At 42.3% G+C, this 17422-nt stretch overlaps 1 long non-coding RNA gene across 1 annotated transcript in view; it reads left to right on the top strand.

Moving 5' to 3' along the window:
* Positions 1-17422, top strand: part of LOC132394034 (uncharacterized) — a 95424-nt gene that overhangs the window by 42410 nt on the left and 35592 nt on the right. The window contains exon 2 of the long non-coding RNA XR_009512145.1: positions 2712-2858. This is a non-coding gene — a long non-coding RNA (uncharacterized LOC132394034). The remainder of the gene's footprint in view (positions 1-2711; positions 2859-17422) is intronic.

Here is a 17422-nt window from a genome sequence, read left to right as displayed (position 1 = left end):
ATCGACTATAGTTCAGCATTTAACACCTTCATTCCTGTAGTTCTGAACGATAAACTACAGAACCTAGGTCTCTGTACCTCCCTCTGCAATTGGATCCTCGACTCCCCAACTGGAAGTCTACGATATGTGTGGATTGGTAATAATACCCTCTTCCTCACTGATGATCAACACTGATGCACCTCAGCGATGTGTGCTTAGCCCACTCTCTACTCTCTATACCCATGACTGTGTGGGAAGGTATAGCTCAAATGCCATCTATAAATTTGCTGATGATATAACCATTGTTAGCAGGCTCTCAGATGGGGATGAGAGAGCACACAGGAGTGAGATATAGCAGCTAGCTGAGTAGTATCACAGCAACAACCTTGCACTCAACATCAGTAAGACGGAAGAGCCGATTATTCGAGAAAAATTCTTCTTCTCCAGAGAGCCATGAAACCAGGAAAGGAAAGAATAGCAGCACGATCATCAACTACTCAAATCCATCCTCCACGCCCAACCCCCCTCCCCCCCAAAAATAGAACAGGCATATCAACCCCAAAATTCCCCTCCCCCCGTACACAAAAAACAAGTAAAACTGGATGAAAAACACAGAATATAAAAACTATTAGCCTTAAAAAAAGTCTCTAGTCCAAGTCCAAATCCAACCTGTAGAAAACCTAGGTAACATTCTCTGGGCGCAGCAGCAGACTCTTCCCTCTCCGACAGCAGACCGATCCCACCAGTGTTCAAAAGGCAGGTGGCCCATGCTCACCTTTCAGCATTTGCCACGATGTCTCAATCTCCCTCGTCACTTTAATTGGTGAAATGGAGTCAAACATTGGCTCGCAACCTGTCCTGCAGCCAGCTCGCCACAAGGTTTACTCACGCTGCCTCTGCCTCCCGGAATCCTCTCTGGGCCTGCAGAGTGCTGAAACACCCAAACAATCTCTAATCTGCAAATCACAGGATCCAGCAGTTCCAGAATCACATTCAAGATGAAAAGCAAATGTAAAGGACACAAAAGAAGTGAAATATATGGTTTGATGATCTATCCAGAAGTTGTTGACCGAAGGAGTGTGTGTGCAGGTGTTATCTTGACTGGAGGCCTCATTGATTGTGGATTTCAGGAAGGGTAAGATGAGGGAACATGAACCAATCCTCAGAGAGATCAGAAGTGAAGAGAGTGAGCAATTTCATGTTCCTGTGCCAATATCTCTGAGGATCTAACCTGGACCCAACATATCAATGCAGCTATAAAGACAGCAAGATAGCAGCTATATTTCTTTTGGAGTTTGAGGAGATTTGGTTTGTCACCTAAAATACTTGAAAACTTCTACCGATGTTCTGTTTAGAGCATTCTGACAGGCTGCATCACCGTCTGGTACAGGGTGGGTGGAGGAATGGGGTGTCACTACTACACAGGATCAAAATAAGCTAGAGAAAGTTGTAAAACTAGTAATCTCCATCTTGGGTACTAGCCTCTGCAGTAACCAGGACATCTTCAAGGAATGGTGCCTGAGAAAGTTGGCGTCCATTATTAAGGAACCCTCTTCTCATTGTTAACACCAGGAAGGAGGTACGGAAGCCTGAAGGCACACACTCAGTGATTCAGGAATTGCTTCTTCCCCTCTCCCATATGATTCCTAAATAGACGTTGACCCATGAAGACTATCTCACAATTTCTGTTTTTGCACTATTTTTAGCTATTAATATACATAGATACTTACAGTAACTTATTTATTTATTATATGTTACCATGTATTGCCTTGTACCGCTACCGCTACGTTAACAAGTTTCACAACATATGCCAGTGATATTAAACCTGATTCTGATTCTGATGTAGTAGGAATAGGAATTTCATACCTCTGGATATGACCCACCCAATACTGAAGGCCGTTGACTGTGTAGCAATGATGTTAGTGTTGTCACTTTTACTGTAACATATACACAGTTGATGTCTCTGCAGCAATAAAAAAAATTGTAGATATGGGATTCAATATGCCTCCTTCATAAAACTATAATGCTTTGGAGCAGAATTAGGCCATTTGATCCATCAGGTCTGCACCGCCATTTGATCATTACTGATTTATTATCCCTCCCAACCCTGTTCTCCTTCTTTCTCCCTATAATCTTTGATGCCCTTACTAATCAAGAATCTATCAACGGCTGCTTTAAATATACCCAATAACTTGGCCTCCCCAGCCATCTGTGGCAATAAATTACACAGATGTTCCATCATTTGGCTAAAGGTGATCCTCCTCATCTCTGTTCTAAAGGGAGGTCTTTCTATATCTCTGCACCCTCTCCCACAACTGGAAACACCGTCTCTACATCCACTCTATTCAGGCCTTTTAATATCTGCTAGATTTCTATGAGATCAATCCCCCCCTCTGCCCACCAATCCTTGTAAAGTCCAGTGAGTACAAACCCAGAGCCTTTAAATGCTCCTAATATATTAACCTCTCATCCTTTGGATCTCCGTCATGAACCTCCTCTGGATCCTCTCCAGCACCAGCACATTCCAGGAAAGGAAAAGGAAGAAGGGATACTCCAGCATTTTATAAAGGAAAGACCTGGCCAGAAGCTGCTGTTTGGGAGTTGGTTGCTAAAGAAATCAAAATAATCTCCATTATAACTATAGATCATACGTAGTAGCATTCTGCGTTGAGGGCTTTCTCGGGAGAATCAGCCACTCTAAACCTCTCCTTCAACTTCTCTTCTGCTCTCAGGATGTCTACTCAAGCAGAAGAAAATGGAACACCATTCCTGTCTGTCATGACAGCAGATGAAATGAATTCTCCTGCTATTTCCAGTTGCGTGCTTCCTGACAACTGTCACTTCAACAGCTACTCCCATCAGAGTCAAACATTGTAGAGGTAAGATTTTATTTCTCATTGGATTCCTGAAATTATACTCAGCTACACTGCAGAATCACGTGAAGGGGTTGTGGGGGGGGGGGGGGGTGGGAAGGGCAGCATGTGTTTCACAATCTCCTGCATATCACATGCATTCTAAGTCCACTCTTCCTTAGCCTGAATGAATCTGGTGTGAATGCCCCTAACTGCTGGATTTTAGATGCAGTGTTGCAAGAACAACCTTTCACTCAATTCAGAAAGACCAAGAGACTGATTGCAAACTTCAGGAAGGGGAAGTAGGGAGAACACACACCAGTCTTCAATTTCCTGGGTGTTAACATCTCAGAAGATCTATCCCTGGCGCTACAGGTTGATGCAATCCTGAAAAAGACATGCCAGCAGATCTACTTCATTAGGAGTTTGTAGAGATTTGGAACATCACCAAAGACTTGCAAATTTCTATAGCTATCTGGTGGAGACCATTCTGACTGATAGCATCACGGCCTGGTATGGAGGCATAAATAAATGCAAGAGGATACAGGGTGTTGTAGACTCAATTAGCTCCATTGCAATACCCTCACCACCATTAACGACATCTTTAAGAGATGGTGAGTCAAGGAGGCAACATCCTTTCCTAAAGACCTTTGCCATCCGGGATATGTCCTCTTATCATTTCTCCATTGGGGAGAAGGAACAGGAGTCGGAAAATCCACACTCAGCTGCTTCCTTGCTTCTGCCATCAGATTTCTGAATGATCCCTGAACCCATGAACACCACTTCATTATTCAATTTTTTGGCATTTTTTATTCATTTTGTAATTTATAATAATTTTATTTGTCAGAACATATAAGTCAGTGATAATAACCCTGATTCTGATTGTGATTTTATATTTGTTATACAGCATAATTTTAAGCTATTATGTAAATACCACAATTTGAAAGAAAACTAATAAATAATTTTCCAACAATAATTTCAGTTATCTCTTTTAAATCTGCCTTTACTGAAGCTGTGAGGTGATTTTCATGCGGCACCAGGAAACTAAAATGAACTGAGAGGTAAACAATTATCTTGAGAAGAAACCACTCCTCCAAGACAGAGCTTCTTGCAGCGAAAGTCATGGAAGCATAGAAGGGCAACATTTCTAAAATTCATGATATTCTGATCATCCAGCGATTCCTCCATGTGCCAAATCGAATTATTTTAAATTTTGAAGTCATAATGAATCATTCTCCAGGACAAAGATGCATGCAAATGAGAAAATATTTTCTTTCTGCCGTTGTGTATTTTTCCTATAAGTTACAATAATAAAAATCATTGTATCTAGCTTCCATTTCCAAAGTCAATGCATAGAGATTTTCCAGAAGGACAATGATCAGAAAAGGAACTCTTTTTTTCTATCCTGACCTTTGCATTCTTACACATTTTGACTATAAACTGATTATTAAGAAGTTACCCGTTGCTAAGTGTGGTCTGTTTTATGAGTGGAGTGACTTGCCTTTCATAAGCACATTAGTTTCATTTAACTATTATTGTAAATGCCATTCTAAGTTGAAAAAATTTATCCTGTATCTGTGTCTCACCCATTGTATTAACCTTTAAAGAATAATTAGAAGCATTAGAAACAAATGGCAAAGGAAAAGAAATATAACTGCACACAAGCTCTGTTTTGACCAGAGAAATCGTTAGCTGTATGTTAAAACTGAGGAGTGTGTGCGAGCTTAGCGCAAAAGGTCAGACGTTCTGTAAATAATTTAGAAGTTCAATAAATGTTGTCTATTTAAGTTTCTCTGGGGTCTTGTGCTGATGTTTTCCACCAACTCACCATCCAGCTGGTGTCCCAAAGGAGATGAAGCATTAGTAGCTGGATCTTGTGCTCTCATGTATATCAATTATATGAAAATGATGGATTAAAGTTTGTCATAGATAGAAAATCTGCACAAAAGTGGTACTTAGTGATGCTTCATTTAAATAATAATGATCAAAGAAGTTTAGCGATAAACATTGCTTCAATGAATCAATGCACTCTTTTCATTCATGTATGGCTTCATATATAAATCATCAAACAACATCCAGAAGTTCTTGGCTCTCTGAAAATCTTATATTGTTGTTCAGAAATACTTTTACTTGGAATGGCCATTTTTAACACTGTGTAAATGGAAATGGGTTCCTTGCAGAGTGGGTTGTGATTGTGAGACTTCTCCAGTGAATTATACAAGACAGGAAATTAGACTGGGGCAGGTTCACACATATTACCTGTTTGTTGTACACAACACACATGCAATAACATTAATTCCTGAGTGATGCTCATTTGCTAGGAGAAATTGAGTCATGTTGTTCCAATTTAGACTATTCATTAGAACTTCCTGCAGAACTTCCTTTTCCTTTGTGTTGCATTCTGAGACACAGTGTACTGAAATGCCATTCTTCACAAAACCTCCACAGTCTGATTCATAATGGGGGATCCATTCTGATCTTGAAACATGATCTACTGACTGCATGGAAGTCTGCTGTCATTGTCATATATAATAGGTATTCCAGGAGGAGCTGGTGGAAGTGCTGCACTAGCTGAAGCAGCACGGCTGGCATCAGAGGCTGGCCAGGCATGTAAGAGAATCACAAAGCGTAAGGCCATCCAAGCCCCTTCTCTGCAGACCCTTTCCCCTGTGGTGATATTGCTCCAGAGGTTCTTCAGAACTCAAGAATGGGGCATTAAACTTGATGGTTGTGACCATTTTGTTAAGCCTTACAAGATCAAAGAATGAATAAGGAATGAAAAAGGAAAAAGAGATTGTGGTCATCTCATACTCAGACTAGAAATGAAGCACATTCCATTGATAAAATGTAACCTATGAAATAGCCAGATTCATGTGATGTCACTTGCTGCAGAACAAGCTAAGAAGCTTTGTTATAATTACTCACTGAACTCACTCATGTACATTAGTGATCATATAAAATTTCTAAGCAAGCATAGGAAAGGTTAACTGCAAGAAAATAACAATTCTATGCCCTGATCAGCTCCCAGAATGGATATGGATGGATATGGGCCTTCTACTCCTTCCTTTGTTTCTGACTGTGGTCCACGGAGTGTAGCTGAGCAACACTGTGACAAATGACAAAGCACCAGCAGGAGTCCAGATGAAAATATGTCCAGGATGCAGTTTTCATGTTTGTACTACAAGGAGGAGTTGGAAATCTGCTGGGGGACAAGGCATCTTCCGATAGCACTCATCAGATTCGGTTGCATTCACTGTCAAAATCAGTTATCTCCTTTCCAACAAGAGAGCTCATCCTCTCCTTGAAGGACTCCAGGTGGAGGAGAAGTAGGAGAAAGAAGCAAAGCGGTAGAGGAGACAATGGATAAGTTGGAAAAGTCTTGCACATCAAAAGCTACAGGATAATTGTTTTTTACAAAAGGAAAGTCCTTTTGTATATTTGTGTGTACACAGCTGTGTATGCATACCTGCTCTTGCACATGTCTCTATGCATGATTTGTTTCTGAGCAAGTCTTTAATACTGCAGCTGAAGACAGCAAACGTGAGTTGCAGATACATTTCGAAGTGTAAGAGCACTTATCTGATGAGCTCACTGAGTAGCTCTCAGCACTGCTTCAACATTCTCGAGGAGACATTTGTTAGAAGAAATTCTATCACCATCCCTAACCCCTAACCCACTTCCTGCCTGGGTGGTCTTCAAATCCTGTAGAATAACATGGAGGCTGTGAATGGAGAAATGAGAATCCACATTATTGCCTTTCCTCTTCTTCTGTCTGCCGTTCCAATATGTGAATGATCAGGACACATCATTCTTGGTAGTACAATTGCTTGTGACAGAGTGCCCTTTAAAAGTTGGGAACATTACATCATTTAGCATCCTAAAATGCTCACAGTTGCACTAAATTCATACTGAATTCATGCTAAATTCATTCAGAGTTCATAATGCCTGACACATGCCAGTGAAATCAAGCTTGCATTTTTGCATCAAAACTTACAACATTTTTACTTCATGTTCCTATCAGGAGCAAAAAGTTCCCTTATAATTTACCGATGCAAATTTGTAAATCCAGAAGTCCACGGGACCAATATGTGCTGGTCAATATGTCCTGGTTAATGATCTCAATCTTAACTTAGCTAAAGGGTCAGATAGGAACCAGTCACTTTAGTATTATAACTTCCTCTTGCCTCCTGCCTCACAAGCTGAGCACAGACCAGACAGGAGCACTCAGTATTGCTGCCTAAAGCAGACCTCTCTGGCACCTCCAGTACCTGAACCCTCCCGACAGGAAAAGTTACAGTGTCTTCAGGACTTTTCAAAAGAACAAGGAAAACCCTTTCTCAGCGAGAGGAAAGTTTGACAGTTTGTGTTAATATGACAGAGTCCACAGCATTGTTTTTTATTCTGAGATTCCTGACTCGAGATTCAGCACCAAACTCTCGCTCCATCGAGAGGAAGTCAGTGACCACTTAATGACAGACTCCATCCATACATCCACTGTAGCAAAAGCCTGATGTTTCATCTTGATGCACCATCAATAACTCTGAGGCGTGGGTTAAGGTAGGCTTTTATTGGCTGGAAGAAAGCACAAGCAGCAAGTGACCATCACACAACATCCTGGAGACTGAAGAAGGGTCTGTGGCTCCAATCGGCTTTATACCGGGGTCTGTGGGAGGAGCCACAGGAGCAGTTAGTTGGGGGGGGGGGGGTGTCCAGACAGGTGTATGTAGTTCACACACATCTGCCGCGAGGCCTCAGTCAGCAATACCAGCCAGGAATTGGTCATCCACAGCGCCATGGATAGCCAGCAAGATCCAGGAAGGGGAACTCATCCACCGTAAAAAAAACAACACAGTTTGAGTGTCACTTGCAGATCAAGACTTCGAAAGAATGCCAACCACCAAGAAAAGGAAAATAAAAGAGACAGAAAAGGGAGGAATTCAGATGTGCTCAAAGAGGCAACCACTTGGCATCATCTTAATCAAGAACCTATCAATCCCTGCTTCAAATATACACAATGACTTGGCCTACGCAGCTGTCTGTGGCAATGCATTCCACGGATTCACCATCCTCTGGCTAAAGAAATATTTCCTCATCTCTGTTCTAAATGAACATTTCGCAGTACTGAGGCTGTGCCCTCAGGTCCTGGATAGCCCCACTATAGGAAGCATCCTCTCTACATCCACTCTATCTAGGCTTTTCAATATCTGATAGGTTTCAATGAGATCCCCTTTATTCTTCTAAACTCCGAGAAGTACCGGCCCAAAGCCATCAAGTATTTGCATGTTAACACTTTCATTCCTGGGATCACACTCGTGAACCTCCTCTTGACCTCTCCAATCCCAGTACATTTTTTTCTTAGCTCAGCAGCCTTTAGCTGCTCAGAATACTCCAAACGCAGTCTGTCCAATGATTTATAAATCCTCAGCATTTCACCCTCGTTTTTGTATCCTCCGGAAATGAATCCTGTCATTGAGTCTGCCTTCCTTATGAATGACTTAACCTGTAAGTTAACTTTCAGGGAATTCTGCATGAGGGCACCCAAGTCTCCCCATACCTCTGGTTTGTGAATTTTTTCCCCATTTAGATAATAGGCCACATCTTTATCCCTCTGTCAAAGTGCGTATTCATGCAATTCCTGACACTAAATTCCAACTGCCACATCTTTACTCATCCCCCCAACACTACCTGCCCCTTTGTGGTGAACTGTGCCTGTCGGGACACGCCCCCCTGCTGACTGCTCCTGTGGCTCCTCCCACAGGCCCCTGTATAAAGGAGATCTGAGGCCTGACGCTCGGCCTCAGTCTCCAGGACATTGTATGATAGACACTCACTCCTGGTTCCTTCTTCCAGTCAATAAACGCCGATATCTCGCCTTACGTCTCAGTGTGAGTTATTGATGGTGCATCACCCTTCACTTATCTTTATGTCATTTGCAAACTTGCCACAAAGTCACAATCCCTTCATCCATATTATTGACATATCATGTGAAAAGAAGCAGGCCTAACTGTGAGCCTTGTGGCACACCCCTAGTCACTGGCAGCCAACCAGAAAAGGCCTCCTTTATTCCCATTCTTTTACTTCTGCCTGTCAGCCAATTTTCCGTCCATGCCAATACATTTCTTGTAATACCATCATGTTTACCCTGTCAAGCAGCCTCATGTACAGCAAGTTGTCAAAGGCCTTCTGAAAATCCAAATAAACAGCATCCACTGACTCTCCTTTGTCTATGCTGCCTGTTGTTTCCTCAGAGAATTCCAAGAGAAAACCATGCAAATTTTGGCCTATTTTATCACATGCCTTCAGGTACTCTGAAGCATCATGCAAATGAAAGGAAGATAGGCACAAACCAAGTGGCCATTGTCAGAGTGTACCAGACATTGGCTTATCAGGCTTCAACGTGAACAGGCGGAAGCACAGTTAAGTAGAGGTAAACCTTTTTTTAATACAGAGTAGTGAGGGTGGAATGCTCCTTCTGCCAGTGGTGGGAATTCAGGATACCTGAATGTTTGCCAACAACTGCATCTGCAGGAGGTAAAACCAACTTCAATGCTTGTAACAGACCGGGTCAAGGAGCTGGAGCTGGAGTTGGATGCACTCAGGATCATTCAGGAGGCTGAAGATATTATAGATCAAATTTTTGAAGAGGTGGTCACACCCAGAGTATATGTTTTAGTTGGTTGGCCACAAGGAGAGGTAAGGGGATTAAGAAATCAGTGCAAGGTTACCTTGTGGCCAGTCTCCTCAGGAACAAATATACCCTTTTGGATACTGCTGGGGGAGTGACCCATCAGGGCACAACCACAGCAGTTAGGCTGGTGGTGTGGTGGCTGGCTCTGATGCTCAACAGGGAAGGGTCAAGTCAGACAGCATGATTGTTGTAGAACACTTGATAGTTAGGGGAACAGAAATGAGATTCTGCGGCTGAAAAAGAGATAGTAGGATGGTGTGTTGTCTCCTGGGTGCTAGAGTCCATTATGTATCAGAGCAGCTGCAGGATATTCTCATGGAGGAGGGGGAGCAGCCAAAGGTTGTGGTGCATGTTGGCACCAATGCCAAAAGGATAAGAGGTCCAACGCAGTGAGTATATAGAGTTAGGAAAGAGGCTGAAGAGAAGGACCTCTAAGGTAGTAATCTCTGGATTACTAGCATTGCCACGGTCTAGTGCCGGTAGGAATGGGGTGATAGCACGGATGAATGAGTGGCAGAGGAGATGGTGCAAGGGACAGGCTTTCAAGTTCTTAGATCATTGGAACTTTTTCTGGGGAAGGGGGACGGGTAGCACCTGAACTGGAGGGGAACCAGGGGAACAGGATGTCTACTGATGCTCATTGGGAGAGTTTGAACTAGTTTTGTAGGGGGTTGGTAACTAGAGCACCAGATCAGATCTGATTACCAGCCCCCTACAAAATTAGTTTAAACTCTCCCTATGAAGGATCGGAAGGTAGATGTCAGGGAAAGTATTGAAAGGCAAAATCGAAATAACAGGTATAATGGGTCAGATAGTTTGATGTGTGTATTTTATGCTAGGAGTGGTGCGTAGCCAAGTGAATAAGGCATCGGTCTAGTGATCTGAAGGTCGCTAGTTCAAGCCTTAGCTGAGGCAGCATATTGTGTCCTTGAGCAAGGCACTTAACCACACATTACCTTGCGACAACACCGGTACCAAGCTGTATGGGTCCTAATGCCCTTTCTTTGGACAACATCAGTGGCGTGGAGAGGGGAGACTTGCAGCATGGGCAACCTTGCCCAGGCCTCAGTCATCATCAAAAATTGACAGACAGCCGAAGAAGATGAATGCTAGGAGTACAATGGGTAACGGTGATGAACTTAGAGCATGGATTAGTACGTGGACCTATGATGTACCATTACTGAAGCTTGGTTGATAGGAGGGCAGAAATGGGTGATTAATATAACAGATTTTTGACATTTTCAGAAAGATAGAGGAGGAGATAAAAGGAGTGCCGGGGATTGGGTAGTTGCTCTACTAATCAGGGACGATATCGCAGCTACAAGGGTGGGGGTCAGACACTGAATTCATTTGGGTAGAACTCAGGAATAGGAAAGGGGCAGTCATATTGATGGGATTATACTGCATACCCCCCAATAGCCACTGGGACATTGAGAGACAGATATATAATCAGATTAAGGAAATGTATGAAAATAATATGCTTGCTGTCATGGGAGATATCAATTTCCCTAATAAAAGTTGGGACCTTCTTAGCGCAAAACGTTTAGCTGGGGCAGAATTTGTTAAGGGTATCCAGGCAGGTTTCTTAAATCAATATGTGGACGGTCCAACAAGAGGAGGGCCGTACTGTACCTGGTGTTGTGTAACGAGCCTGGCCAGGTGACTGACCCTTCAGTGGGTGAGCAGTTAAAAAGTAACCACAATTCTTTAACATTCAGGATAGCTATAGATAAAGAAAGGTATGGTCATTGTGAGGGAAGTTTTAAATTGGAGTAAGGCAAATTATGAGAGCATTAGGCAGGAACTAAGAAGAGAACTAAGAACACCTATTTTTTCTGGCAGGTCCACATCAAACACTTAAAGGATGTTTAAAGATCAATTGCACAGAGTACGAGAAAGGTGTTAGAAGGAAGGATGGGGATGGAAATATAAGAGAACCCAGATGTCCAGAGAGGAGGTGAATTCAGTCATGAAGAAAAAGAGAAAGTAAGTAAAGCTTCTGAAATTAGGATGAAAGGAAACACATGAGAAATATAAAGAAGCCTAAAAAGAACGAAAGAGGGGAATTAGGAATGCCAGGAGGGGCCATGATACATCCTTGGCAAGTCGGATCAAGGTGAATCCCAAGGCATTCATTACATACATCAAGAGCAAGAGCATAATTAGGGAGATAGTGGAACAACTCAAGGACAACTCATGAATGCAGAGAATGTAAGTGAGGTACTCTGTTTCATTATTTACCAAGGAAAAGGATATGGAGGACCAGGAGATCAGTGCTGAGCATTTATAGGTCAAAGAGAAGGAAGCGTTGGGTCTCCTAATGAGTATTAAAGTGGGTAAGTCCTCACGGCCTGATGGGATTTACCCCAGTTTATTGGAGGAATAAGAGATTGGAGTGATGGAGGTCAAGAGGTGACCTGATAGAGGTGTAAAAGATGATGAGAGACGTTGTTCGTGTGGACAGCCAGAGGCTTTTTCCCAGGGCTGAAGTAGCTAAAAAAGGGGGCATAGTTTTACGGTGTTTGGAAGTAGGTACAAGGGGTGTCAGAGGTAAGTTTTTGGGTGCGTGGAATGCAATGCCAGAGAAGGTGGTAGAGGTGGATTCAATAGGATCTTTTAAGAGACTCTTAGATAGGTACATGGAGCCTGGAAAAATAGAGGGCTATGTGGTAGGGAAAGTCCAGGCAATTCTGGAGTAGGTTACATGGTTGGCACAGTACTGTGAGCTGAAGGGCCTGTAATGTGTTGTAGATTTTTCGATGTTTCTGTGCTTCTGTTGCTGGGCCCTTGACCAGTATCTTCGTGTCCTCTCTAGCCACAGAAGTTCCAGAGGACTGGGGAGTGGCTAATGTTGTGCCTCTATAAAGGAACAATGGAAGATCAGGGAACTACAGATCAGTCTCACATCAGTTGTAGGGAAAATTCATAGGGATAGGATATATGAACATTTAGAAACCAAAGCCTAATTAGAGAGAGCCAGTATGGCTTTGTGCAGGGTAGGTAATGTCTTATCAACTTGATTTAAGTTTTTGATAAGATGATGAGAGAGATTGATGAGGGTAGGGCAGTGGATGTTGTCTGCATGGATTTTAGAGAGGCATTTTACAAAGTCTCTCATGGGAAGCTAATCCAGAAGATTAAGATGCATGGCATCTGTGGTAAATTGGCTGTTTGAATTCAGAACTGACTTGTGTATAGAAGACAGAGGGTAATAGTTGAAAGGATGTATTCAAGCTGGAGGTCTGTAATTAATGGAATTCCACAAAGATCTGTGCCGGGACCTCTGCTGTTTGTAACATATACAAACATCTGTATAAACAACCTGGTTGAAAATGGAGACAAGTGGGCTAGTAAGTTTGCGGACGACAACAAGATTGGTGGAGTTGTGGACACTGTGGAAGACTAACAAAGAATATAGTGTGATAGAGATCAATTGTAGATTCTGGGCAGAGAAATAGCAGATGGAGTTTAACCCAGATAGATGTGAGGTATTGCACCTTGATAGGGTAAAAGCAAGGAGACAGTATCTTGTTAAGGACAAGTTTCTTAAGAGTGTTGCTGAGGAGAGAGATCTTGGGATCCAAGTTCATAGCTCCTTGAAAGTGGATGCACAGGTCAATAAGGTGGTTAAGAAGGCTTATAGAATGCTTGCTTTTATTAGTTGAGGCATTGTGTTCAGAAGTCAAGAGGTTATGTTGCAACTTTATAAAACTCTGGCTAGGCCACATCTGGAGTAGATAGATAGATAGATAGACAGATACTTTATTCATCCCCAAGGGGAAATTCAACATTTTTCCAGAGTCCCATACACTTATTGTAGCAAAACTAATTACATAAGTATTTAACTCAATATAAATATGATATGCATCTAAAATCACCCTCCCAAAAAGCATTAATAAATAGCTTTTAAAAAGTTCTTAAATAGTTACTAAAGTGCATTGAATGGTAACTTAAGCTCAGTCCTAACCCCGGCACTTTAACATGTCTTGCCCCTGGTGGTTGAATTGTAGAGCCGAATGGCATTGGGGAGTAATGATCTCTTCATCCTGTCTGAGGAGCATTGCATTGACAGCAACCTGCCGCTGAAGCTGCTTCTCTGTCTCTGGATGGTGCTGTGCAGAGGATGTTCAGGGTTTTCCATGATTGACTGTAGCCTACTCAGCACCCTCCGCTCTGCCACCAAAGTCATACTCTCCAGTTCTGTGCCCACAACAGAGCCCACCTTCCTTACCAGCTTATTGCATTGCATACAGTATACATATAGTATTGCATACAGTGCAGGTTGCCCTCCATAGGTAGGATGTTGAGGCTTTGGAGAGGGTGCAGAAGAACTTACCAGGATGCTGCCTGGTTTAGAGGGCATGTGCTATCATGAGAGTTGGATAAACTTGGGTTGTTTTCTCTGGAGTGGTAGGGGCTGAGGGGGAGATCTGCTAGAGGTTTACAAGATTGTTATAAGAGGCATAGATGGAGTAGGCAGGGAGTATCTGTTTCCCAGGGTTGAAATGTCTACTACCAGAGGACATGCATTGAAGCCAAGCGGGGACAGGTTCAAGGGGGATATAAGTTTTTTACTCAGAGATTTGTGGATATTGAGAATGCACTGTCTGGCATACTGGTAGAGGCAAATACAGACATTTGGATATACACATGGATGTGAGGAAGATGGAGGGATAGGGACATTATGTAGGTAGGAGTGATTAGTGTTTGGGTGTTTTTTATTTGGTTTTAGCTGGTTTGGTACAACATTGTGGGCCAAATAGCCTTCTCCTGTGCTGTGCTGTTCTGTTCTATAGAATATCCCCTTTGCTGATCCTCCATCGATTTCCCTGGGCTTCGTCGATCCCCGGCCCTACTCCGTCCACTCCTACGACTTCTCCTCTCCGGCATCTTCACTCTTCATCTCCCGCCAAACAAAAGACCCTAACACTCTGGTGTCACGCACACGGCACAAACACACACTCCTGTCATTGGACGGCTGACGTTCCAAGGCACCCGTTATCTCTAACCATAACTCAAACACTGCTTCTACAGAAAGACCATTACGTTAGCAGTGAAACATTCCCCAGGGTGTAAAAATAGACTCCAATATCCTTCCAATCACTGAAGTTAGGCTAACTGGCCTATAATTTCCTTTCTTCTGCTCCCTCCCATCTTAAGAAGTGGAGTGACATCCGTTATTTTCCTGTCATCAGGAACCATTCCAGAATCTAATGATTCTTGATAGATCATTACTAATGTCTCCACAATCTCTTTAGCCACCTCCTTCACCCTGGTGTATGGTCTATCTGGTCCAGGTGATTTATGTATCTTCAAACTTTTCAGCTTCTCAGGAACCTTCTCCTTAGTAATAGCAATGACACTTACTACTTTTGCATATCTGGGATTCTGCTAATGACTTCTACCATAAAGGCTGATGCTTATTCAGTTCAACCACTATTTCTTTGTCCTCCATTACTACCTCTCCAGTCTTATTTTCCAGCAGTCTGATATCAATTCTTGTCTTTCTTTTATTCTTCATGTAGCATCCGTGCCCCCAATTTACCCCCTTTAGCCTAGGGTAAACTACCATCGCCCCACCAACAGTACAATACTTTGGTGTAAATACAGTGTAATGCCCCCCACCAACCAGTACAAGCTCGCAACACAAATATCAGACAATACAATATCAGGCAAGTAAATAATTACAACTTTATAGTTATTTCTTAGTGATGGGTTAGTAGAAACAGATGACCTAAAGACACCAAATCAGTAAGTTTATCAGTTTGTGCACATAATATTTTAATATGTTGGAGCTCACACCTCCGGTTCCATCCACAACGACCTTCCGAGCCTTCGGCCACCGTCCGAACCGCTGACGTCCAGTATCCACCACCCTGGAACCGCTGTCCGCTCCTCATACGTCCATCCTTCTCGCTCACCTCCCGAAAAAGACCGCAAGCTCCCACTCAGCTCACACGTACAAGATAGCATAACAATTCTCCATTGGTTTGTTCCCCCCTTATAAACCAAACATTCCAGCTACAGAAATCCATTACAGCATTAAGTAACATCACAGAGAAGCCATTTCATTATAACAATACAGAGAAACCATTTTGTTAGCCTGAACAGTTAACACCACAGTTAATGATACTGAGAGCCCAACATTCATATATCTGAAAAACACTTTTTGCCTCTTTTATATTATTGGCTGGTTTCATAAGTTTACCTTCATATTTAATATTTTCTTTCCATATGGCTGTTTTTAGTGGTCTTCTGTTGGTTTTTAAGGGCTTCTGAATCCTCTAACTTCCCACTAATTTTTGCTATATTATATGGCCTATTGAGCTTTTATGCCGCCTTTGATTTCCCCATCAGCCATGGTTGCCTCATCCTCCGTTTAGAATGCCTCTTCATTCTTGGGATGTATTTTGCTCTGCACCTTCCAGACTTTTCCCAGAAACACCAGCCATTGCTGTTTTTCTGTCATCTCTGCTGGTGTCTCCTTCCAGTCAACTTTGGCCAGCTCCTCTCTCATGCCTCTTTAATTCCCTTTACTCCCCTGTAATACTGATATATCCAATTTTAGCCTCTCCTCCTCAAACTACAGGATGAATTCTATCATATTATGATCACAGTCTCATAAGGCTCCTTGACCTTAAGCTCTCTAATCAAATCTGGATCATTTCATAACACTCAATCCAGAAATACCATTTTCCTTGAGAGCTGAGCCACAAGCTCCTCTAAAAGCCATCTCTGAGGCATTCTACAAATTCCTTCTCTTGGGATCCAGCACCAACCTGATTTTCCCAATCTACCTCCATATTGAAATCCTCCATGTTTATTGTAGCATTACCCTTTTCACATGCCTTTTCTATCTTCCCTTGTAATTTGCAGCCCACATCCTGGGTACTGTTCAGCGGAAAGTATATAACACCCATTTTGGGGCCTTTTATCCTTGCAGTTTCTTAACTCTACTCAGAAGGATTCTACATCTTCTGTTCCTATGTTACTTCTTTCTGAGGATTTGATTTCATTTTTAACCAACAGAGCCACCCTTCTGCCAACCTGCCTGACCTTTTGATACAATGTGTATCCTTCAATGTTGAGCTCTCAGTAATGATTTTCTTTGAACCATGACTGAGTGATTACCCACATCACACCTATCAATCTTGAACTCTGCTACAAGATCATCTACATCATTCCATATACTGCATGCATTCAAATATAACACCTTCAGTCCTGTATTGATAACCCTTTTTGATTTTGCCTGCTGACTGCAATTTTGCCCTATCATCTGTTTGTCCTTCCTCACTGTAACACTGCACATTGCATCTAATTGTATACCAACTGCTCTATCCTCAGTCCTATCGCTCTGGTTCCCATCCCCCTGCCAAGTTAGCTTAAACCCTCTTGAACAGCTCTAGCAAACCTGCCCGCAAGAATATTGGTCCCCCTTGGGTTCACGTGTAACCTGTCCTTTTTGAATGTCGGCAGGAAATAGTGACATATATGTATTTTGATTATACATTGGCTTTGAATTTTGTACTTTGAACCAAAGATCCCTTTTTGAAGGCAGGGAAGTTTCAGTTAATCCTGCAGAAACTACCACAACGATGTTTTGGAAGTGTGGCTACTTGGTTCAATTTTCAATGTTACACTTGCATGATAGGCATTCCAGATTTTAAACAGTAATAAATTATTACAAGCCTTATAGATATATATAATTATACAATATTAATTTACATACATGAAATTATACCATTTACTAAGTATTTATGAAATAATTTTATATACAGTTATAATTGTGACCAATTAAAATACATGTATAATGAAAACAAAAAATACTCAGCAGGTGAGTCAGTATCCCTGATGATGGTATGATGGTGGCATGGGTGTCCAGGAGCAACTCAAAGGCCAGGAC

Source organism: Hypanus sabinus, chromosome 5 (genome assembly GCF_030144855.1).
Source record: "Hypanus sabinus isolate sHypSab1 chromosome 5, sHypSab1.hap1, whole genome shotgun sequence".
Taxonomy (NCBI): domain Eukaryota; kingdom Metazoa; phylum Chordata; class Chondrichthyes; order Myliobatiformes; family Dasyatidae; genus Hypanus; species Hypanus sabinus.
This window is presented reverse-complemented; position numbering and strand designations above follow the sequence as displayed.